This window comes from Felis catus, chromosome E1, assembly GCF_018350175.1.
Source record: "Felis catus isolate Fca126 chromosome E1, F.catus_Fca126_mat1.0, whole genome shotgun sequence".
Classification (NCBI taxonomy): Eukaryota; Metazoa; Chordata; class Mammalia; order Carnivora; family Felidae; genus Felis; species Felis catus.
The window spans coordinates 43,919,012-43,942,535 of NC_058381.1; the positions used below are offsets into that span (position 1 = coordinate 43,919,012).

The following is a 23,524-nucleotide window of genomic DNA, read 5'->3' on the forward strand; positions in this document are numbered from 1 at the left end:
CGTGGCGGGGTGGGAGAGGTCGTGGGAGGCTGCGTGGGGCTGAGGTCACGTGCGGGGGAGTTTTGTGCGTACGTAGACGCGTCCGTGTGCGGGTGAGTTGCGGGGTGGGGCAAGTTGATGAATCCGAATCCCTGAGCTCGTGGGCCGGATTTTGCATTTGAAAAGAACCGTGGTAATAAACCTGCTGCCGTCGGGCTTCCGGCGGCTTCCCGTTCGCAACTCTTCGCGGAGTGTGTGTGTAAGTGTAAGGTGTGTTGGCTGGGGCGGGGTGGGTGCGCTGTGTACCTCACAGGCGGGTTGGCCGCCTGACTGCGGAGCCGTGGGGGGTAGGTGGGGGGCTCTTGAGACCCCACTTGGAGGAGGCCAGGAGGTAGTCCTGGAGGGGAACGGGCAGGTCCTGCGGCGTGGCCAGACAGCTGGGGAGATTATTTAAATCTTTGGGAAATTGGAATCTATTCCGTGAGGGGAAAAAAAAGAAAAATCAGTGACTTACCTGCAAAAGGGAAGAAAAGCAAAATTAATATATCAGAACAGTGAATAAAAATTTAATCGGGGGGTTGGTGGGGCGCTAGATCTAGTTAAATTACAAGGCCAAAGCCCCATCTAAGGGCTTGCTTGGACACCATCCTTGTGTGGAGCAGGAGTAGCGGGAAGAAATGCCCTTGCTGCCGGGGGTGGGGGTGGGGGGGTGCAAGGGTGGGAGAGGGCTTTGTGGCGCGGAGGACCCAGGACATTTAAAATGCAGAAAATGACCTCCATATGCAGCTGTATTCAGGGAATTTTCAGTCCCCCATTATGAGATACCCCGTTGCCCAGAACCCAGGCACCTCTTGGAGATGCAGAATTAGAGTAAAGCGGTGTTAACGGGCTAGAAAGATGCCACTCATCGGCCAAGGGCGAGTGCGTGGCTCCACTGTCTGCAAGCGTCTGATCTGGGGAAGGGCTAAAACTGGGCATTATTCAATTTCATCCTCATAACAATCCTTTGAGGCAGATATTAGCATTATCCCTACTTTACCTTTCACTGGTGGTGAATCTGAGGCCCAAGGAGGTTAGGCAAGGGGCTCAAGGTCACACCTGTACCTAAAGGGTGGGGGAGGTGACATGCCAGCCCAGAGACAGAGAATCTTAAGTAGGCTCCATGCTCAACGCAGAGCTCAACGCGGGGCTTGATCCCATGACCCTGGGATCATGACCCGAGTGGAAATCCAGAGTTGGATGTTCAACCAGACTGAGCCCCCCTGCCCCCGCCGGGTGTCCCAAGGGATGCAATTTCTGGGGTCGGGTGCTCTCACTAGCAAGATGGCCCCTGCAATGGAGGACAGCTACTCACTTTCCCACTTGTTTGTTGGAGCCCACTTGGCACAGCCATGCTCGTCTGGCTGCTGGGAGTCACCCTCCCCGAACCTCCCCAGACCCCAACTCAGCAGCAGACCAAGGGCAGCCTTGAGCATTAAGGGGGGTTTCAGAGGGAAAGAAGGAAGCGTGATGGTTGTGGGTACCCACACAAATAGCCCACATCCAGCATTCCAATTTGGGGAAAAAGGTATGTGTGCACGTGCACACACACATTTTATACAAAGGACTTTAGAAGGATTTCTGAATAGCATCCCTTGAGTGCAGCTCATGATTCTCTCTTGTTACTCAAGGTCACGAGGGATATGTGGGATGTCCAGATCCCTGAACTCCAGAGGCCAGGCAAGCATCTAGGCCTCTGGCATGACCACTGGGGAAGTGCCCTGAGGAAGCACCTGCTTACTCTTGCCGCCATATGCCTCCAAACTCAGAGGAATCTGTAACTCCAGTGCATAGAAATGGAGAGTTTAATCCATGGGGAACACTCTGGAATGCTGAGGAAAAAAAAAATAAGCAAGAGTCAGGAAACCAGCTCCTATAAAACGATCGTCTGGCTTTACGTGTGTCCTACCATCTTGGAGGAGTCAAAGACCACATCACTGGGGACTGGTACCCCTGGAGCTATCCACACCTAGGCTGGCCCAGCCGGGCAGACCAATGGACAGCTTCTGACACAGAGACACCCTCGGACACCAGAGCCTTGAATCTTCCTTTGCACCCAAAAGGGCGCTGTATTCCACAAACCAGATTACAACGATGGTAACCTACCTTTATTTATTTATTTGTTTATTTATTTATTTATTTATTTATTTATTTAGTATGGTCACTGTGCTACTCACTTTAAGGGCATTATCTAAATTCATCCTCATATCAATCCTTTGGGGGCAGATACTAGCATTATTCCCACTTTACCTTTTACTGATGATGACCTCTATTTTGGGGGGCGGGTACCAGCAAATCTATTTAGACGAAACCTATTTGGGGGTACAGGGTTCTCATGGGAGCTTGCAGGCTGGCTGTGAACCTGCGTTTCTCCTGGGGCCTGTCTGGCAGGGGAAAGCTTGGGCAGAAAGCCCAGGACATGGGACCCAGATGTTGACGCCACAGCCACCCAGGCAGGGGACAGCCTCCATCACTGCGGGTCATGCTGTGCAAACTGCTGGTTTCCTGCTGAGCTGGGCCAGGCTGACAGACATGAGCTCCAAAGGTGAAGTTCAGCAAGGCTTCCAGGGATCTTACCTGCAACCCTCACCTTCTTGCTGGGGTTCCTTTCCTGTTCCAGGTCCTGTTACCGTAACAACATTGAGGGTGATTATGGCTGGGCTTCGAAGAAAAAGCAGTTACCAGCCTCGAGGGGGCTTCCTCCCCTCCCCACGTGGACTCTGCTGTCTGGTTTCCACCACACCAGGCCCAGGCCTCCCTGGAAGGGCGACCTTTCCTCAAAACCGGGCCCTGGGCTCTACCCCTCTCTCTGCTTCCCAATGCTTCACCCCTACCGTGGAACGGGAGAGGGAGGGAAAGAAATGCCATCAGTCCCTCCTGCTGAAACCAGCCAGTCTCCCTGCCTTGCTCTGTGTGGGCCCCACAGAGGGGAAAATGAGGGTGGTGCTCTGGCCAGGATCAGGGAGGGAAATGGGATCAATTTGGGGGTCTTGAGTCCTTTCCAGGAGGGCAGCCAGATTGATCCCTCATGGGGAAGGGGAAGTTTGGGCCATAAGAAAGCTCTGGGGACCTGGGGGACCTGGGAAGGGCAATGAGGAGGAAAGACATGGGACAGGAAGAGGGACCCAGAAGTGGAGGGCTGAGGACCCAGCCGTGGAGGCCTCCACCATGGCCCCGCTCCCTGCTGCGGGAGAGGCCCAGTACGGAGCCATTGGAGCAGGTCTGGAGAGCCACAGTAAGGGCCAGGCGTCAGCAGCAATGCTTTTGGTGCAAGGCCTCCCCTTGGACCCATGATTTCCAACTTGACAGCTCGTGAGAATTACCCAGCTGAGCTTTCAAAGCCCTGCTGCTCATATCGCACCCCCCAGACCAATTGCAGCAGAACATCTGCGGGTGGAAACAGGCTTCAGAATCAGGAGGCCCTTCCTTGTTCAGTGACCCGTCAGGTGGTGCTGATCCCAAGAGAGAAGCCCTTGGTGTTTCGGTCTTATGTAGTCCCTGCTTGCCGCCTGTGTCCTGAAGACCCGTGTGACCATCCGTGCAGGGGCGCTGGTGTCGGGGAGCAGGCGAAGGGAAGGGAATGAGTTTAGACTTTACAGAACCAGCAGCAAGTTAATGAAGTGTTCTGAGTCACACTGTTCATCTGTCAAATTGGGATCATAAAGCCTGCTTCCTGTGTTTGTTGAGAAGATTCCAGGAGACAACGATGGCTGAGCTGGGCGCGGCGCTCTGCCCACGGGAGGTGTTGGGTAACTGGTTGCGAGTATCATGCTGATGCTGGTTGACCTCGCAGGGGCTGTCCTAAACCTCTGTGCCAGCCCCTTTCACGGCATTTCTCTCTCGGCTCCGGTGATCTGGCCCCCAGTCTCCATTCTGAAAATGCTACAGAGTTCACACTCCGTGGCTCCCGGTGCTCTGCTTCCCTCAAAATGCTTTTCTTCCCCTCCGTTGTCTCTTATAACTGCTCATTCTCCAAGGTCAAGCTCAAGCGCAGCCTCATCCATGAAACAGAATTTTGATCTCTTCTATCACATATCTTCGTATATCTACATAACAGTAATGTTTACTGAGCCCTTCTGTGTGTTCTGTTCATATATTAACTGTCCTAAGAGGTGGCTTCTAGTACCCTCCTCATTTTACATTTGAGGAAACTGAGGCCCAGCCTCAGGGTAAGAGACTAGTCTGAGGTTGTACCGCCAGTAAGTGGAGCTGGGATCCCGAATTCAGGCAGACTGGTTTCTGAGCTCCCACTCCTAACCACCAGGCACACTGCCAAGGTGGATGGCGTGGGCCTCTCTCTGCCTTGCGTTATGGACTCTGGTGTTCATGTCTGTCTCCCTCACTGCATTATCCCTGAGGACCAGAGCTTTCTTCCCTGTGTATGTATTTTCTACAGCACTCAACATGGTGCCTTATTTAGTTTAGGAATATCACAAACCTTTGTTGAACTGAGGACACAGCCCCCTGCTTTCAAGGGGCCGCACTCATCATAGGAATCAAGGATATGTAATCAAATCAAACACGAGGAGAAGGGTGGGCGTTCTCCTTAGTCAGAGACAAATAAAATTTTCATGGGAATGATTCCCCTTTTAGGTGCTAATAAGCATACTTGCCATTTAGAGAAGATCTTTCACATGCCAGAAATGGTGTGAAGCAGTTTTCCTATTTTATCTCATAATCCTTTCTGATTTTTCTATAGCCCATATCTAATAATCTCTGCAGGGCATATATTGCTGTCATCTTTGAGAAAGCAAGGCTCAGATTGCTTAGATCACTCATTTAAGACCACAGCTAATCATTGGTAGAATCAGATTCAGGTCTATCTGAGCTCAAAAGGTATTTGGAAGGTGAATAGCTGGTACATTTCATAATTTTCATCGAGCTTTGGAAATGAGACCATGCCTTGATTTTTCTGTTTTGTTGTTTGGGATGTTGGAGGAATATTTTTGTGAGCACTTCTCCCTTTTCTCTGCTGCACATGTGAGGGCAACACCCCGTGCATGAAAGGGACTATTACTGATGATGAAGAAGATGAGGGCGAGAGAAACAACCCAGCACCATCATTTGACAGGCCATATGGCGAAAACTGTTATTATAAAAAATAAAGTAGAGAGAGCAGGAGAGGGTTAGGTCGAAATGGTAGACAGAATACTCCAGCCGGCTCTACATCATTACGAACATCAGGACTGACAGTAAAGAAAATCCATAGCATTGCCGGAAAATAGGAAGGGTGCCCTCAGTGGACTAGAAATGATGGCGATTTCCTAGACAATAGTTGGCCGATTAGGTCATATTGAAGAAGGTGCCCACAGTCCGCAGTTCAGGCATGCAATGTGGTCTGTCACAAAAGGCGGAAACAGGGATGCCCTCAACTGAGATGCAGGGCCAAAGCAAGCAGGAGGAGGCCTTCCTGGGTCCTGCAGAGGTTGTGGTCAGAAGGATCAGCCTCCTTCCTGTCCCAGGCCACTCTGAGGTTGTGTCATGGGCAGGACACCAGGGAGGACACGGAAAAGGAGAACTTTTTTATACCCAGGGTGAGCTTAAGGTGTGCTGATCTGGAAAGATGAGGAAAGGTTCGCGATGGTAGCGAGAAGGCTGAGAGGCCCCCAAAGACTGCTCTGGGTCTTTGATGCCACAGGCCCTGTCTACCCCGGATCCTGCCTTGTTGTGTTCCTGATCGCAGCCTGGGATAATGAGATACTGCACTTCTAAAAAATGTGATCGTATATTAATTTTTCTGCAATGTACATATGGGCAATCACATGTGGACTTACCAGACGGGTGAAAAAAGTGAATTGCCATGGAGATGAAACCTGGGATGAGGTTGCCATGGTAACTAGATTGTTTCTAAAAGGCCACATCACCTTAGGGAAGTAGGAAGCTCCTGTCCAGGACTTGAAGTTAGAGGCCAAATCACAGGCCTTCCCATCAGGGCCGGGTGCTCTTTCAGTTTCTTTTTACTTCTTTTTTTCTTTTCGTTCCTTGCCATCCCCAAAGGCAAGAGATGTAGATTTTGGAGACCTTGATTCAAGCTCTGGCTGTGCCACTAGTAAGTCATGGGGACCAAGTATCTGTGGGCCCTGAAGAGGTGTGAGATGGGCTACTGGGCCTCCTCTCTAGCTTCGTACTGACTTGCCGTGTGATCTTGGACTAATCATTTCCTGGGTTTCCTCCCATGCGAAGTGAGGGAGGTGGACTAGATTCTCTCCAAAATCATTCCAATAATTTTCTCTTTCTCTCCCTTGACACTTCCTCGTAGGGCAAAGAGCTTCCCAAGTAAATAGGCTGGTGGAGCTGTCTATGGTGCTGAACATTTGGCTGCTGAGGTCTTGGGCTCAAAAGAGCTGGCTGTTCTCAGCATTCTTCCAGACTTCTAGACTCAGGTCACCTCCATCAGGAGTCTAGGGCTTGCTTGCAGCTAGAGAGGAGACTCCAGAGGGTCTTGGGCTTCAGAGAGCACTGGAAAAGGAATCTGGAGATGTGGTCCTAGCCTGACCCTGCCACAGCCAGCTCTCAGTATATTTTTGATGAAGCCACACCTCCTTTGTTTGGACCTTTGTTTTCTCATCTATGAACCTGAGGTGGGGACCAAGATGATCTCTAAAACCTGGAGGGCCCAGAGTGGTTCTGGAAGCTTGCCTGGGCTGTGGGGGAGAGGAGAGCCTATAAAGATGAGGTCATTCCTCACCTGTCTCAAAGCTCAGGCTTCTCTAGTGGTGACTGAGGGTGAGGAAGAAAATACACTCCCTTGTTAGGAACATGTGTTCTTTTGTCTGGAAGAAAAGGCAGGCAGTGAGCAGATGTAGCGTTTACATTTTCTCAAATGACAACTGAACACCGAGGATGATTAGTGCTTGTTATGAAATGTGTCAAAACTATAATAAAATCTCCAATTTATACCATCCGCCTACTTATTGATCATCTTTCCAGAATCTCCTTCACTTCTCAGTAGTCCAGGATGAAAAAGACAACGAGGGGAAAGCTTAAAAGGAGCTCACACTAGGGGCACCTGGGTGGTTCAGTCGGTTGAGCATCCAACTTTGGCTCAAGCCATGATCTCACAGCTCGTGGGTTTGAGCCCCGCATTGGACTCTGTGCTGACAGCTCAGAGCCTGGAGCCTGCTTCAGATTCTGTGTCTCCCTCTCTCTCTCTCTGCCCCTAACCCACTTGCATTCTGTCTCTGTCTCTCTCAAAAATAAATAAACATTAAAAAAAATTTTAATAATTAAGTAAATAAATAAGTAAATAAATAAATAAAGAGCTCACACTAGGGGAGACATCGTGATTCACTCCAAAATGTTTTGTGTTTTTCAGCCTTCGACTTCCCCACTTGGCCATGTAATGTGATGGTTGGGAATGTCGAGTCCACATCAAGAAGGGCCCTGGATTCAAGCCCTGCTTCTGCTCATTCTTAGTCGTAAGACATTCTTTCCAAACTTCAGTTTCTTCATTTGTAAAATGGGGGTTAATGACACATATCTCTAAGTATTTGTTGAACGGATTAAATAACATCATTTATGAAAATGATTAGCAAACACGATGTCTGGCACACCTCAGAAGTGATTGTTTTGGTTATCTATCTATAACTAGCTCCAAAAATTTGAGCTTTGAAACAATAACCACTTTATTATGTCTTCATGGTTCTGTGGGTTGACTGGGAGACTGTCGGCCAGCTGGGCAGATCTTCTGTCAGCAAGAACTGCAGCCATCTAGAGGTCGTCTGTCTAGTGCCCAGCTTTTGTCCCCAAAGCTCAGAAGCACAGTTGCCAAGCCTTCATAAGGCTTAGGCTCAGAATTGGGGTATTTTCTTCTCTGCCACATCCTATTTATTAATATGACTCACAGAGCCAGTCCAGATGCATTGTGGGAGGACAGACTATGCAAGGCCATGAATACTGGAGGCATGGTTCACTGGCAGGTGTCTTTGGAAACCAACGGCTACATTGATCAATAAATGATTTTTACAATCAGAATTCCAAGTATTCTTCACTCCCTCGTCTCTTCTTTAGAAGTACCACCTCTTTCTGGGTTTGCACAGAATTACAAAAATTATTTGTTGCCCATATAATTTAGAGTCATGTGGACACCTCCCGAACTATAGTCCCCTGGAATGGGTGTCAAGTTTTTTTCTCCCATATCCCCCCAGAGGCCTCGGACAGGACTCTGCATACTAAGTATTAAATGAAAGCTGTACATGTTGTTGGGTATTAATATTTCTATACCAGCTTTATTTTGGTTAATATTTTCTTTGTGTATCTTTTTGAAAACCTTTTCCTTGCAAGTTTTCCCTGTCGATATGTGAGGCACATACAATACAGCTGGATTTTTAAAATAGAATATTTTTACTGGTATGTTTTCATGTTTTTAAAATTCATTTATTAGAGAGAGAGAGAGAGAGAGAGAGAGAGAGCCAGCAGGGGAGGAGGGGAGAGAGAGGGAGGGACAGAGGGAGAGACAGAGGAAGAGAGAGAATCCCAAGCAGGCTCCGTGCTGATGGCGCACAGCCTGACGTGGGGCTTGGACTCACGAACCATGAGATCATGACCTGAGCCAAAGTCAAGAGTCAGAAGCTTAACTGACTGAGCCACCCAGGAGCCCCTATAAATATGTTTACTTATTTATTATTATTATTTAAATTTTTATTTAGTTTTTAAATTTATTTTAAGTAATTTATTTTTAGGTAGACTTCATGCCCAGCATGGAGCCCAGTGCAGGGCTTGAACTCACAACCCTGAGATCAAGACCTGAGCTGAGATCAAGAATCCGAGGCTCAACCCAACTGAGCCACCCAGGTGCCCCAGTATGTTTATTTTTAAATTTACATTCAGTACAATTCACTTTTTTTGGGGGGGGGGATATGGACAGTAGTATGAGTCTTGAACAAATGTTCAGGGTTGTGTAATCAACAACATAATCAAGATACAGTTCTACCAAACAAGCTTCTTCGTGCTCCCACTCTGTAGTCAAACCCCCTTCCTTCCCTTAGCCTGTGACAAGTACTGATTTGTTCTTCGTCCCTGTGGTTTTTCTTTTCCAGAATATCAGATAAGTGGGATCATACAACATGTAGCCTTTTCAGTCTGACTCCTTGCACTTAGCCTAATACATCCAGGTTGCTGCAAGTGTCGACCGTTCATTCCTTTTTGTTGCTGAGCGGCATTCCGTCATATGGATGTATCACCATTCTTTTTTTTCATTTAATTTTTATTTCCGTCTGTCTTCGGTTGAAGGACATATGGGCTGAATCAGTTTTTGGTGACTACGAATAAAGCCAGCATGAATATTCACACACGGTTTTTGTGTGTACGTGCAAACAAGAGTCTTAATTTCTCTTTGGAAAATACCTTGGAGGAGCTTTGTTGAGTCACACGGAAAGTGTATGATTAGCTCTATAAAAATACTGCCGAACTGTTTTCCACGGCAGCGATTACGTTTTGCATTCCCATCAGCAATGTATGGGTGTTCTAGTGACTCCACACCCTCACTAGTAGTTGGTATTGTCAGTTGTGTGTGTGTGTGTGTGTGTGTGTGTGTGTGTATGTGTGTGTTGTTTGTATGTGTGCCTTCCCACGTGGGTAATGGTATCTCATTGTGGGTTAAATTTGTATTTCCTAGTGAATGATGATGTTGAACAGCTTTTCAGGAGTTTCTTTACCATCTGTATCTCTTCCCTGGTGAAGTGTCTTTTGCTCATTTTTAAAAAATAAATGTTTATTCCTATTTGAGAGACTGAGCATGAGTAGGGGAGGGTCAGAGAGAGAGAGAGAAGGACAGAGGATTTGAAGCAGACTCTGCACTGGCAGCGGCGAGCCCGATGTGGGGCTCGAACTCATGAACCGTGAGATCGTGACCTGAGCTGGAGTGGGACACTCAACTGAGCCGTCCAAATGCCCCTGCTCATTTTTTAAGTGGGGTTGTTTTCTCATTGCTGAGTTTTGAGAATCCATTACATATGATAGTTATAGTCCTTTGGCAGATACGTGATTTGCAAATATTTCCTCCCAATCTGTGGCTTGTCTCTGCATTCTCTTAACAGTGTCCCTCGCAGAGTTCCACACCTGCCTTTTTCCCTCCCGCTACTGTGTCTGCCGTCCCTAGGTAGGATCTGCATAGTAGATATGCCACAAATGTCTGCTGAATGAGTAAAAGAATGAATGAAAGGGAGAGCCGAGCTTTCTGGGCCACTGAAGAGGTGACTGCATACTGCATCCCTCAGGACTGCGGCCTCCTTGCTCTGGTTTCTGTCCTTCAAGTGACCTTCCCATCTCCGTGTTGGCTTCGTCGGTCTCCTGACACCCGGCCATGTGTCCCCAGAACAGTGAGCATGTGTAGCCTAAGTGACTGAACAGACATCCTTCATTCCTTCCGTTCCGAATTTAGGAAGCGGCTTTCTGGTGGTTCATCACTGAGTTTGGTCAGTCCTAAGAGGCTGGCCTCTTTCGAGTGTCCTGACCCAGCTGAGCTTCTGGACTCTTCCGAAGCCTGGACCATGGCGATCCCTCTGCATTCTGCCCTGGGGGCTCCTGCCTGAGGACGCAGCCAATCTTCTTGATGTGGCCTCACTCCTGTATCTCTCTCTTCCCTGCTCAGTCCAGAAGGGAGAGTGGAAGAGAATGGCTTCTGAGGACATCCAGGGCTGGGAGGACTTTCCATGGTTAGGGGGAGAAAAAGGGAAGGGAAAAGGTTTGGGGCGGAGGGTGGGATGGCACAGGGGGGAGGCTGGAACAGGAAAAGTGCTCAAGAGATGCTCTAGCTTAATCCCTTCTCACCAAACTCACCGGAAGGGGTTTGCCACGCCCAGGAGTTGGTCACAAAGTTTCACTTCCAAATGCAGGTGAGACCCAGCAGAGTCTTTCCATTTGTTCTAAAGATAGACAAATTGCCTCTTTTCTAAAGGAGATGATGAAAAACCTCTCCTTTCTCTAGAGTTTTTCATGCAGCCTGAGCTAGAGAGGCTGAAAAATAGTCAAGGACTCTGGAGCACGGGGAAAGAAATGTAGAAAAGAGGTGGGGGTGGGGGGGGTGGATTTGGCTTTTTCTAAAAAGAGAGCAGAATACTTTTCCCTTTGAGCCAAACTTCTTTAAAAAAATTTTTTTTAATTGATGAAAAATTTAAACATTGGAGGTTGTATGCTCTGCTGTCTTCCTCTGAGTTTCCTGTCATTCAGTCTGTCCATCTGTCTACTGGTAGGAAGCAGACGATGCTTCTGCTAAGTCACTCCCCCACCTTCCCACCATCCTCCTCGTATCCCTCTCCGGCCACACTCTAGGTCCCTCCTAGCATTCTTGACACTGACTCACTTGTCCTGGGACCCGTCTCTGCCTGAGGAGGAGAGCCTTGAGTGCCACAGCTAATTGTGCCAGGCTGCCCTGCACGGCCCTACAGACCTGTCTTATCTTTGCATTGGGCTTTACTTCGGTAAAGCAGTTCCCGTGTCACGCTACCTGCACGGCCTCGGAACAGCTCTTCAGAGTCGGTGGCACATTTCACTGTCGGGGGAGCTGAAGGGCCACACCGCAAGTCGGGGTGGGGGTCTGGCTGAGTGGCTAGAGCTGGGTTCTCCCAACCCGTATCAAGCGTGAGGTTTTTAAGGACTAGACTCAGTCTGGAGGCAAACTCAAACTCCCCAGAGCCTTTGGCTTCCCAGAAAGTTGGGTCCCTCCCGTGTCCCCATCCCAAGACCGCTGGAGGCGGGAAGAACTCCTGTCCCCCAGGAGTGGGTGGGGGAAGGGCAATGCCCCGGTGGCCCAGTCGCCAGCCCGGAGCCAGCACATCCTCCTGGAGTGGTTCACAGCCAGGCCTCAGAGTGGCTCATCTTGAAGGCTCCTTCCAGCTTCAGTTTCCAATTGTTCTTGGCTTAGTCAGGCTCTGAGATGCCTCGGTGCCTGCCCTCAGCACTTCCTTCAGTTTAAGAATAAAAGGAAGCCGTCCTCTGAGCCCCACGCATGCCTCCCACCCCCAGAGTCTTCTTGGCTAGCTCCCGCTGTTGTAACTGTCAGCGGTGGATTTTTGGGTAATTGTTGCCATGGAGACTCTGCCTCGAGTTATTGCGCAAATGTGTCCCGTCTCCCTCATTTGGTGTGTGATACGGATGCTTGCAAAATGGTGAGGTTAAAGGCTCTTTACCTCTCTGCTTTGCCCTGCGAAGGAGGGGTTTGGTTTGCCTGGGCCAAAGCTTCTTCGCAGCCTGCTTCCCATTTCCGTCCTCCCTGAGGCCCCCCTGGGCAGTCACTGCCAATGGAAAGTCCTGGACACCTGAGGACAAGGAGACCTGCACTCTGTGGGCTGCATGGGGTGGGCCCAGATCCAGCGACATTTGGTGGCAGCTGATCTCCAAAGCCACCAGTCCCTGCATGGGGAACAGAGCCACAGCTCCTTCCTCCAGGAGACAAAGCCCGTCTACAAGTTGAGGGGTCGCTCACGCAGACCTCAACTCCATCCAGCTTCCATAAATGTCACCATGCACACTGATCCCCGGTGTGGAACCCTGGCCTCGCACCTCGCCTCCGTTTCCCCTGAGCGCTCATCCTCTCACATGCAGATGATGGGATTATTAGCACTATTTTTATCATGTCTCTTTCCTAGCCAAGATCTGCCCTCGTCTCCCCGTTGCCTCTTCTACCAAATACAGACTCAATTCGCATGCAGGCGCTCCCCGTCAAATCCCTCCTCTCCCACCAAACCAACCAACCCTTAACGTCCTCTCTGCCCTCCCCCTCCCCACCTACGCCGTCAGCTCTCAGTGGTTCCTTGCAAGTAAGCTCGCCGAGGGGAGCCTCACCCACCTCACTCCCACTGCCTTTCCCCAGGTTATCTGTCCTTCCACAATGAATGGCTCCCTGACTCCTCATGTACATCCGCTCCTTACTGAGCTGGCTTGTTTAAAAGGCTTCAGCGTAGGGATGGGGGCGAGACAGTACAAGGACACTGCAGCACGTTGGCAGAGAGCAGGACGGTGCCATCCTGTTCCCGCGATACTATCGGCTATATAGCTGACTGCCACCCACGGGGGGCCATGAGACAGTCCACACATGGCCACCCCCTCAGCCCCTACTCGGATTTGACCAGCTTCCCAATAAAGGATCCATCATTACACAACAGTTAAGAAACAGGGGAAATAAGAAAGCTTGTAAGGCGGAATTCTGGCCTTACGTGGGGAGAAGATTTCTGTTTATATTGCTGCACAGGAGGAGACAGGATCTGAATTAGAATACTGTAAGGGCTGCTGATCCAGGACTAATCTTAGGGGCTGTTCTTCAGACTTTCCCTGGAGGCGGAGACGCACCCTCCTGCTAACTGCAGTTCCCCCTCTTCCCTCCACTCTCCATCTCTGCAGGGTTGCGGTCCAGACCCTCTTTTCTTGTCTGAACTCTGCTCAAATGATACATCTGACCGAGTACAGCTGGACCCAAGGGCTAATGAAAGGAAGTAATCAGAAAGGTAGGAAGGATGATGGAGTCAAGGGCTGGTTTGGAAGGCTTCCTGGAGGAGGCGAGTGCTGAAGGGACACCACACCATGCAGTGCCTCCAAGGTGAGCTTGGGTGGAGCCGGCCATAAAAACTGGAGAGTCTGTTCCTGGTATCATCTAGTTCAGATATTAAGTGCTTTCAAGCTCTTATTTGACTCTGGTTGAGAAAAGGATTTGAGGGGCTCAAAGTCTATTCGCGGCGGGCCAGCTCTGCACCTAACATCTCATACTGTGGGTAGCTGGGGAGGGGAGAGCAGAGACACAGACGTGGTGTGGGTCTTATGCAGATTTTCCTTTGGGGCTCCTTCACCGACACAGACAGAAATTCAATGTGAATCTGCTTACGTAGAAATGGGATTACTGGCTCCCCAAATGAGGAAATTCTGAGGCTTCAGGCGTGGCTCAATCCGGGGCCCTAGCTGATACTGTCTTCTTCTCTGTCCGCCCTCCAGCCCCCATCTCTTAGAGGGTTTCATTCTCAGGCAGCCTCTCCACACAGCAGGAAGAAAGGCCTCCAGCAGAAGACGTCTTCATCTCACAGAGACACTGATCCCTTAGGATTTCTGCTAAAGGGGGCCATACCAAGCTGGGTCGGTTCCTTTTGAAATCCTTTTCCAGGAGATCCACCCAGCAACTTCTCCCCATATCTTATGGATGAGAACTGGGTGATATGACCACTTCTAGCAGAAAGAAAGTCTGGAGAGATATTTAAAAAAAATTTTTAATGGTTATTTTTGCGAGAGCGAGCGAGCGTGCGTGTGCAAGTGGGGGAGGGGCAGAGAGAGAGGTAGACACAGAATCCCCAGGCTCTGAGCTGTTAGCCCAGGGCCTGACTCGGGGCTTGAACTCACAAACTGTGAGATCATGACCTGAGCCAAAGTCGGATGCTTAACCAACCGAGTCACTCGGGCGCCCTGAGAGAGGTCAAGTATTTTTAATTGGGCTTCCTGCTAGATTAACAAAATTATGCTTCTGTTAGAACGAAAGGGAGAATGGACAGTGGTCAGGGGACCAGCAGCGTCTATGAGAATACCATGGAAGATTCTGACTGGCTCTGCATGGTCATGTGGTCATCCCCGAACCAAGCACAAGGACAGAGTCCTCGGATTGACCAGGCCTGTTTCAGGTGCGTCCCCTGTTGGAGGAGGCAGCTCTGGCTGAAGCCCGTGGAACAGGTGTCACACAGGAAAGAGATTATGTTACCAGCAAAGGGGCTAAGGGCTTGTAGTCCAAAGGTGGGATGCTGAGCAGATAAACATGGTCCACCCACTACGAGAATTTTCCAGTACAAAAAATATACCAAAAAATAGCTTCATAAAGGGGGGGGGGGGGAAGGTTCAGGAATCTCCCCCTGTCCCTGAAACAATATATTCAAAGTTATGTTGCAGAAACCAAATACAGGCATGCAGAGAGGATGCAGAGGAAAACGGTGTAGAAAGGAAGACTTCCTGGCGGGCGTGGGCTTGGAACTGGGTTGTCAAGGTGGTGGTGGTTAGAGGGGGAAGCACCCCGCCAAGGCCGAGAACAGGGCTGGCGGGTGGGGTGCGCGGACCACACACAGAGTGCTCTCTGGCCCTGGGGCCACGGAGGCGGGGTTTCCTGAGTGTATCCGGGTGGCACAGACTGGAGGCTCCCCTCTCCCCGGGGTTAGCAGGTTAGCGGCTGGCTTCGGAGCAGCCTCGATTAGCATTATCTTGCTCTGGAGGCTGGGCAGAAGGGAATGGAGAAGGTCTTCGATGCTAAGCTCCAGAGGAGAAGAGGGAGGTGACTGACACAGAAGCAAGAGGGGGCCACTGGGAGCAAGTTCCTGACCCGGTTAAGAAGTGATTATGCGGTCATTTTCAAGGGCTATGCCAGTTACCAGGCACCTCCCAGGAGGTCCCGGCTGTCAGGCTGCCGATTCACCATTACACCTGGGATGCGGAGCTGGGCCCGGTGTGCAGCTGGGCAAGGAGCCCGGCCTCAGGCAGCTGGGGTGGATCTTTACAGATGAAAATGATGGGTAAGGACTCTGCTGTTGCCATAGAAACTGACTCTGGATGGATGAGATATAGTTCAGTGGGTAACGGGGAGAATGACACCTACCGCCAGGCTTCACTCTGGAACCCACCATTCCAGCCATGGTCATGGGCTCTGTCCACCGCCGTCTGCGTCCCCTAAGGGACATCACAAGCCGGCAATGTGTGTGTCAGTTCACGTCAGTATCTGAGGGGCTCGGGAGAGGCCCTCAAATCCGAAAAGCCTTTGGTATGGCTCCTGCCACCCCAGTTAGCTGTGCCTGGTGAGAATATGGGACAGTGCCAGGCCAGGGGATTGTAGTTGGGCTGAGGGCCACAAACTAGCACCAGGCCAAGATGGCCCGGGGAGGTGGCCCACAGGCAGCAGGAATGGCGGGACACTGGCCCGGGAGTAGGTGACCTCCACTCTGATTCCAGACCGACCATTACCAACTGGCTGAATGATCCTTGGCAAGTCACTTTCCCTGAGGTCAGCCGTGGTGGTCCCTAGGGACCCCTTCCAGCTCCACTTTGCCTCTGTTCTGGGCTTTGGAACCCGACGTTTTCATCTCAGCCCCAAGCGTCAGCCCACTGAACTGACCTGCCGTGGCACAGGGTACCCGTCCCCCATCCCCACCCCCGCGCCCAGAGACAAGCCCAGGACTTTCCCAGGCTGCCGCACAGGGTCTGAGACAGGCAAGATGCCGAGACGGCCCCCATCCTGCCAGCCTCTGCTGCTCAGGGCCATCCCGCCCCCGAGCTCAGGGGCGTCTGAACACACAGAGGGACGTTCTCCTGTGCAGAGGGGTGGGGAACGGAGCAGGGCAGAGAGTAATGAACCTGCTTTCAAATACCCCGTACCTGGCCTTCAAGCCCAAGCCCGAGCCCTGCCCCCACTAGGGCACACCCCTTTGCTCACACTGTTCCCTCGGAGACCTTCCTCCCAAGCTGCACCTGGTCAAATCTGACTCATCCAGGGATTCGGTGCCATTGCTTCCCCCAGCGAGTAGATGCTACCTGGTACCTATGGTGACAGAGTTTGAGTATTTTACTGTTGTGAGCTAGATGGGCGCGTTGTTCAAGGGGAGTGTGGCCGACTGTGCTTCCCTGAGATGGCCACACCCATGGGTTTATCCCACCCCACCTGCTCTTTCGTCACACTGTGGCTGATGGATGACACACTGTGGGGGAGTGGGGGGGAGGCTTGAGACTGCAGAAAGATGTCCTGTGACTTCCAAGGCTTGGCCACAGAAAGGATGCAGCTCCCACCTGGCTCTCTCTCTCTCGGGTCACTCACTCTTGGAACATGAGGCTGTGAGGAAGCCTCGTGTAGACGTTCCAGTGGACAGCCCCAGCTAAGGAGCGCAGCGGACATCAAGCACCAGACATGGGAGTGAATCTCCAGACGATTCTCCTCCCCGGCCGTGGAATCTTCCGGCTGAGGCTCTAGCATCATGGAGCAGAGGTGACCCATCCCAGGCATGCCCTGTCCTAAGTCCAGACCGTTAGAAACCAGGAGGTGTAACAACAGAGTATTGTCGTTTTAAGCCCCTGTGTCCTGATGACTGGTTACACGACAACAGGTCACTAATGCAGGTGGGGCCTCCTTAATTCGTGTTGCACTCCAGGGCCCAGCCCATGATGGGTACACAGTGGGGGCTCTAGGAGCGTTTATTGAACAAATAAATGAATGAACTATAGCAGGCAGCAACCTGCTACCATCCTCTCAACCATCCCTCTCCCCTCTCTTACATCCCTTCCCCAGAGTCCCACTGTCCTCAGGGAACCGAGACAGTCCCAAGCCTGCCCTTGATGCCCGAGGGCACGGAGCCCTGAATCAATCAACCTCGCAGCCTGTCCCAGCTCTGCAAGTTCTTACTGCTTGGCTGGTTGGAATTGGGGCTGCCGGTTCCCGCGATCCGGAGCATCCTCGCTGGTGCACATGCCTGGTCGTTTTGTCCTCGCTGCGATTCTGAGGAAGGTCATTATTACCATCCCCACTTCACACGTGAGGATACTGAGGTGGAGAAAGAGACCGGGGCGGGGGGGGGGGGGGGGGGGGAGGAGGTGGTAGCGGTGAGCACTAGTAAGTAATAAAGTGGGGATTTGAATTCAGGTCTTCTGATACCAAACTCAGTATCATGTCCACAATGTTATACCTATTCACAAAACCAGGGCAACTGGAGGTACTTTCTTCAGAGGTGTCAGATCCCTGCCTCACCACCACATCACGTCGAAGGAGGGCCCAGACTCAGCAAGGCTGATTAATGGCACCAAAGACAGCCACTGTCTTTCTATGTCCCAGCCTGTGCTGCGGGCACTTTATATACATTGCAGTGTTCACGGGCTCCCAGCCGGCCTGTGAGATGGGCACCATTTACCCCTGGAAGGTAAGAGAACAGAGGCTTTGGTTCACGTGACTTGCGCGGGGTCCCGCCATTAGTAAGGGATGGGGCCCAGCTGCATACCCAGGACCATTTGATTTCATCACCTAAGCTCTTCTGCCTCCTTACAAATCACTTCCACTGGCCGGCAAGGTTCCAAGTGTGGGCATATGAACCACCATTAGGTATTATCATTACTCCCATCATACACACCCAGAGATGGGTGAGCACGACTAGGCCCTAGGTTACCCTTGCTAAGAGTGGAAAAGCCTAGATTGTCAGCCACGCCTGCCATCTGCAGCCCACCCTTCCCACCACACCATGTTGCCTCTCAGAAGATCGCGTCTGGGGTCCCTGCCCTCTCAGCAGAGATGAGCTTGTCCGTACCTTGCCCCAGACTGACAGCTTCTCCCCTGGGCCTCCTCTGCAGGTCAGCACCAAGCAATGAGCTGGGGGGGGGGGGGGGGCTCTTAGGGAACGCGGCACCGCCAGCCCCCTTACCCAAGTCCATCCGGTGGTTTCGCCAGGTCAAGGTGGAGCCCAGGTGGCTGGGGGCTCCTGAGACTGGCCACCCAGAGTCCCCAGCAGACTTACACCAGCCCCTCATGGTGAGGCTGTCTTAGGAACACACACCCCTGTTCACTTAGGAGCGTGCACCCCTCTTCACTGGGCAGGGGCTCCTGGGTCCAGAGTCCAGGGCACGAGCAGGGCTCCTTCTGACATTTCTGGTCGCAGGACGACAGCTAGGGGTCCCTACATGGTGCTCACGCCAGCGCCTCCTGGCCTTCCTCCATCATCCCCTTTCCTGCTTCCCCCCAGTACCTCCCCACTTTTCCACAGGACACCCAAACCCAGCCAGCTGAAAAGGGCGCTCCCCTCCCTGATTTCCCCCAGGAAGGCCAGTCAGTACCACAGCCCCAGAAAGTGCACACGCCCCTAACTCCCCATCTGGATGAACTCAGTCCTCTGAACTCGGTCTCTGGTGTCTACCCCACTTGCTTGGCACCTATCACTGCCCCATGACATCTCTTGTCATTATTAAATTGACTTCTCACGTTAAGAGGGGATAATACTAGGATTGAACTCTTTTTTTCCCTTAAGTGAATGTCTTAGGCCTTCTACATCTTTAATTAAGTTGCTGTTCCCTCCAATGTTCTGAGGGTGACCTCAGAACATTTATTCCAAGGTGTTTTTGCATCCAAGGAGGCGGCCGTGACTTCTGTTCTGGAATTCAGCTCTGGAGGCTGCTTTCCAAGAGTCCCCCAGAGCCCCTGGGCTGCGGTGAGAGAGGCTGCCCTCTGCCAAAGGAGTAGTGGGGGAAGGAAGAAATGGTTTCCTGGAAGAATCCTCATGGACACTGACTTTACACCCACCCTTTGCATACAGCAACAAGAACTTGGACAACCCTCGGGTGGGTTCAGGGTTTTGCCTTTTGGTATTCACACAGATATGGAGAGGTCTGAGGGGTGGCGGTGATTCTTCATCCCTCCTACAGAGGCCCAGCCCCCGGATACCCTTTCTCTGTCCCCACACCACGCCCTGGGCACGAGACACTCTTAGTGGGGCATGCATGCCAAGAACAGGGCCAGAGGGTGGGTGGGCCCTGCCCCCGCAGTCCTGGGGGCAAAGAACGAGGAATCCACAGTCCTGGCTGGACAGGGAAGGGAGGGAGCGGGTGGCCTCCCGTCTGCACAGTGCACACCGTTTGTCTCTGATGACTTACTACCCACCAGCCATTCAGCCCCACCTCAGGCTTCCTGGGTCTGTGAGCAGCACTTTTGCTGGGAGCTGTGAGTCAAGCACACAAAGGCCCATCAGCCCCGTCAGCCCTCTTGGCACCTGAATGCTGGTCAGAGTTCATTACCAGTGCCCTGCGTGGCCTCTCCAGCTCCTGAGGCCCCCACCTCACTCTCCCCAAAAGCAGCTCCTAGTTAGCCCACTGTGACAGGCTCTCTAGACTCTTGTCCCTTAACCTGGATGCTGCAGGTCACTTTGTCCTCTGGTTGCTTCCTGTGAGTTCCCGTCTTTCCGGTTAGATGGGAACAGCAACCAACCACACCTAGGAGGCACTGGGGCAGTGGTCTCAACCCTGGCAGCACAGGAGACTCGCATGGAAAATTCACACAGACACTGAGACCCAGGCCACGCCCCAGATCAAGCAGCTCAGAAGCTCTGGGGGCAAGATCCCCCAGACTGAGGAGCTGGGAGGGCCAGGTCAGCTCTCCAGGAGGCATCCCAGGAGACGGGGAGGGGGGCCGAGGAGCCCCCACTTGTGGAGTCGCTAGGTCAGAGGCCAGCCTCCAAGGTCCCAGTGCCCTATTCCTGGGTACTCTGTCTGCATTTGTCAGGACTGTCTTAGCCGCTGAGGGCGCCCTTCGCTAGGATGGCCAACCATCCTCATTGACTCCAGCCTGAAGAGGAGTCAGAACTTCCAGCTTGTCTTGATTGCACGTGCGCGCGCGAGACAGGGCACGACTGTGCCAGCAGTGGAGGGGCAGAGAGAGAGGAAGAGAATCCCAAGCAGTCTCGCACTGCCAGCGCGAAGCCCAACACAAGGGTTTGATCCCACGAACTGTGAGATCATGACCTGAGCCGAAATCAAGAGTTGGAAGCTCTACTGACTGAGCCACCCAGGGGCCCCAGGACTTCCAGTTTTAAGGCCAGGATGAACTAGTCACCCTACTAATCTCTCCCCAAACGGTCCTCGTTGGTGCATTTCTCCTCACGAAGTCCCATGTCTCTTCTCCTGTTACTTCAGCCATAGCACACGGCTAGTGGCATCAGTGGCCTTGAACCTTCTGGCTTCCTCCTAGCCTGGCCACAAAAGCTTTGCTGAACAATTGTACCCATTTCTCAGAAGTCTGTTACCTGCATGGGCTGGGCTCATCAAGTGCCCTCCCGCAGGCCATCGACCCCAATAGCTACCGAACGCCTGTTACGTGCACAGGATGCACGAAGTCCCTGTGTAGCGGAGACACACGTAAGCGACCATTGTTCCCCAGGGAACGCAACGCCAGAGGTATGGGGGGGGGGGGAGGCAGGCTTCCTGGAGGTGACCTGGGTTATGGGGGTGTCTGTGGCACACCCCGGAGGAAACATCTTGTGCACAGGTGCAGATGTGTGCAAGAGTATGGGATGTTCTCAGGCCAGCAGTCCAAGGAGGATGAAGTGGGGAGGGGGGCGGGGGGAGCGCTGAGCGGTGCACCAGAGGTGGCGATGAGGCTGGCCTGTCACACTACAGTGCTTTATTCAGCAGACACAGAGGCATCAGTCAGTGGGGGGGGGGGGGGGGGGGGGGTGTGTCTGCGCGTGTAGACTGGCCAGGAAGGATGTGGCCCCTCCCCCACCCACATGGGAGAATTAAGCTTCCACCCTCCCCAAGCCCATCCCAGCTGGTCAGGGCAGTGGTTCCCCTGGTGTGGCAGGGGACTTCAGGGAAGTTCGTGGGGAACAGCCTCACCTTGTGTAGAACGTTCGAGTGTTAGAATAGTCTTTCTCACCCTTGTCTACACATGACAATCGCTGGGACAACCCTTAAAACTCCTCATGCTCAGGGTGCGCCCCAGGCCAATGAAATCAGAATAGATCAGGGTAAAACCCACACATGGGTATTTCTAAAAGCTCCGGAAGGAGTTCCAATGTAAAGCCAAGGTTGGAGGACCTGTTCAGAGGGGTCCTCCAGCAGGAAACTTACCAATTGCACTAGAGCACCCCCCCACACCCCGCCCTGTCCACCTCCCTCCTCCTCCCCACTGTGCCATGTGAAATGAAAGGACACAAAAAGGGGAGAAGGAATGAACACACACTTTGAGAAACGTTTTCCATGCTTGTGTGCGATATGCCCACATGCAGAGGGAAAGACGAGGCAGAAGGGGAGCCTGAGAATCAGAACTAACAGGTTTCAGGTCAGGTTCAGTCTTTTCCTGAGAGCCTCAAGGAACAGCCCAGAGCCTGATTCACAGGCAATTTTGCACCTAAAAGGAACCGACTCAAGCCTGCAGTGGGTTCCTCCTCTTCCAAATCTGCCAGGCCTCTGGCACCGAGCAGTTTTCTGGCCGACCAGCCACAGATGGGGTTATGTCGCCCCCTAGTGGCAATGCTTGAGTCCAGCTCCCATCCTCCACCTCCAGAAGCTTCCCCCACAAATCTGTCTTTCAATTAGGAAAATAGTTCAGGACAGAGAACCTGCTGGGTGAGGCACAAGTGCCCTACAGCCTATACTCAATCCAGGCATACCGCCCTCCATCTCCTGCCCCTCATCCCGGGCACGGGAGGCACCTCAGTGCTATGGTTATGAGCTTGGGCTATGAAGCTAGACAGCAGGCTCCTCCAGGACTCCCAATGGGGCCTAGAGAAAGTCACTACAACTCGGCCACTTGTACCATGGGGATAACACAGAACCTGATTCAGAGGGTTTGTGAAGGGCAGAGGGACGGCCCAGGAGACTAATCATACCTGACTTCCATGAAGGGCCACAGACAAGCAAGAGGTATTAAGGGTTTTCCTCTGAGGAAAGGACACCCCCAATCCCCCAGTTAGACAGTAACAGACCATGTTTCTCTTTGCTTCAGCTGCTGGGGCTCAAAACTAAGCCCAGAACAGTTTTGAAAGGGTTTCATGACTTGCATTTGGGTTACTTTTTCTTGGTAATGACATTCTGCTCTGATTTGTTCTTGGTCCTTATTTCTTCCTATTTCACTGTTTTAGTTACTTCCTATAAGCCTCTTCAAATCTTTTCTGGAATCAGATAGGATATAAACAAGTAAGACTTTATTTTGGACTTGATAAGTTTTGCTCTTACATATATATGCCCAGCTAGTTAAGCGTAGATTTTCACATGATATCATCTTTAAGACAAAAGCCTTCTGTCTGAAAGACAAGAAAATACACACATCAGAATTACCTTAGAGACTCAAAAAAACACTAATTTAAAAGGTTTGGGGACGCCTGGGTGGCTCAGTCGGTTAAGCGCCTGACTTCGGCTCAGGTCATGATCTCACCGTTTGTGAGTTCGAGCCCCACGTCGGGCTCTGTGCTGACAGCTCGGAGCCTGCTTCAGATTCTGGGTCTCCTCTCTCTCTCTGCCCCCTGCACCCATGCTCTCAAAAATGAATAAATGTTAAAAAAAATAAAAAATAAAAAATTAGGTTTGGGATAAGCCCAGGAATCTAATTTTAAAAAAGTTTCCCAGCTGCTTCTAAGGCAGCCAGCCTAGCCCCTGGCCATGGAGCAGTGTTTGAGAATCTCTGGCCTGGACACAAAAAAACATTTGTTTTAGTTACAAAATAGAATTTCCTAAATAAAATAACTCTCAACTTTATTTAACTGATGTGTTTCCAAAACAATGGGTGTAACTCCAAATCTGCAATTCACACCCACTTAAATTCATTAGGGCAAAAGACTGGTAAAAACCCAGCAGTGAAGCCTCCTATAAAATCAAGACTCCCCAACTTACTGGGGTCTTTTGAGTTTGGTCTTTCTTAAGGTGGTCATACCTGGAGGAAACTTCCATGGAATGAAGATATTCCCAAGTTCCTTGACAACCCACCTGTCTTCATCTGCAACAGGTGCACCCAAATCCTGCACAAGGTCACAGATGCTGTGCACCGGACGGAGATTCTTGCACCAGCATGACCTAAGACTTCACCCCAGGT

General features: G+C 51.6%; 1 non-coding gene across 1 annotated transcript; it reads left to right on the top strand.

Annotated features, from left to right (window-relative positions):
• The first annotated feature begins 37 nt into the window (after positions 1-37).
• LOC109494397 lies at positions 38-7,992 on the top strand. Its single transcript, XR_006589406.1, has 3 exons — positions 38-238; positions 1,650-2,115; positions 7,334-7,992. It is a non-coding gene; the product is annotated as an uncharacterized LOC109494397 (transcript).
• The last annotated feature ends 15,532 nt before the right edge of the window (positions 7,993-23,524 follow it).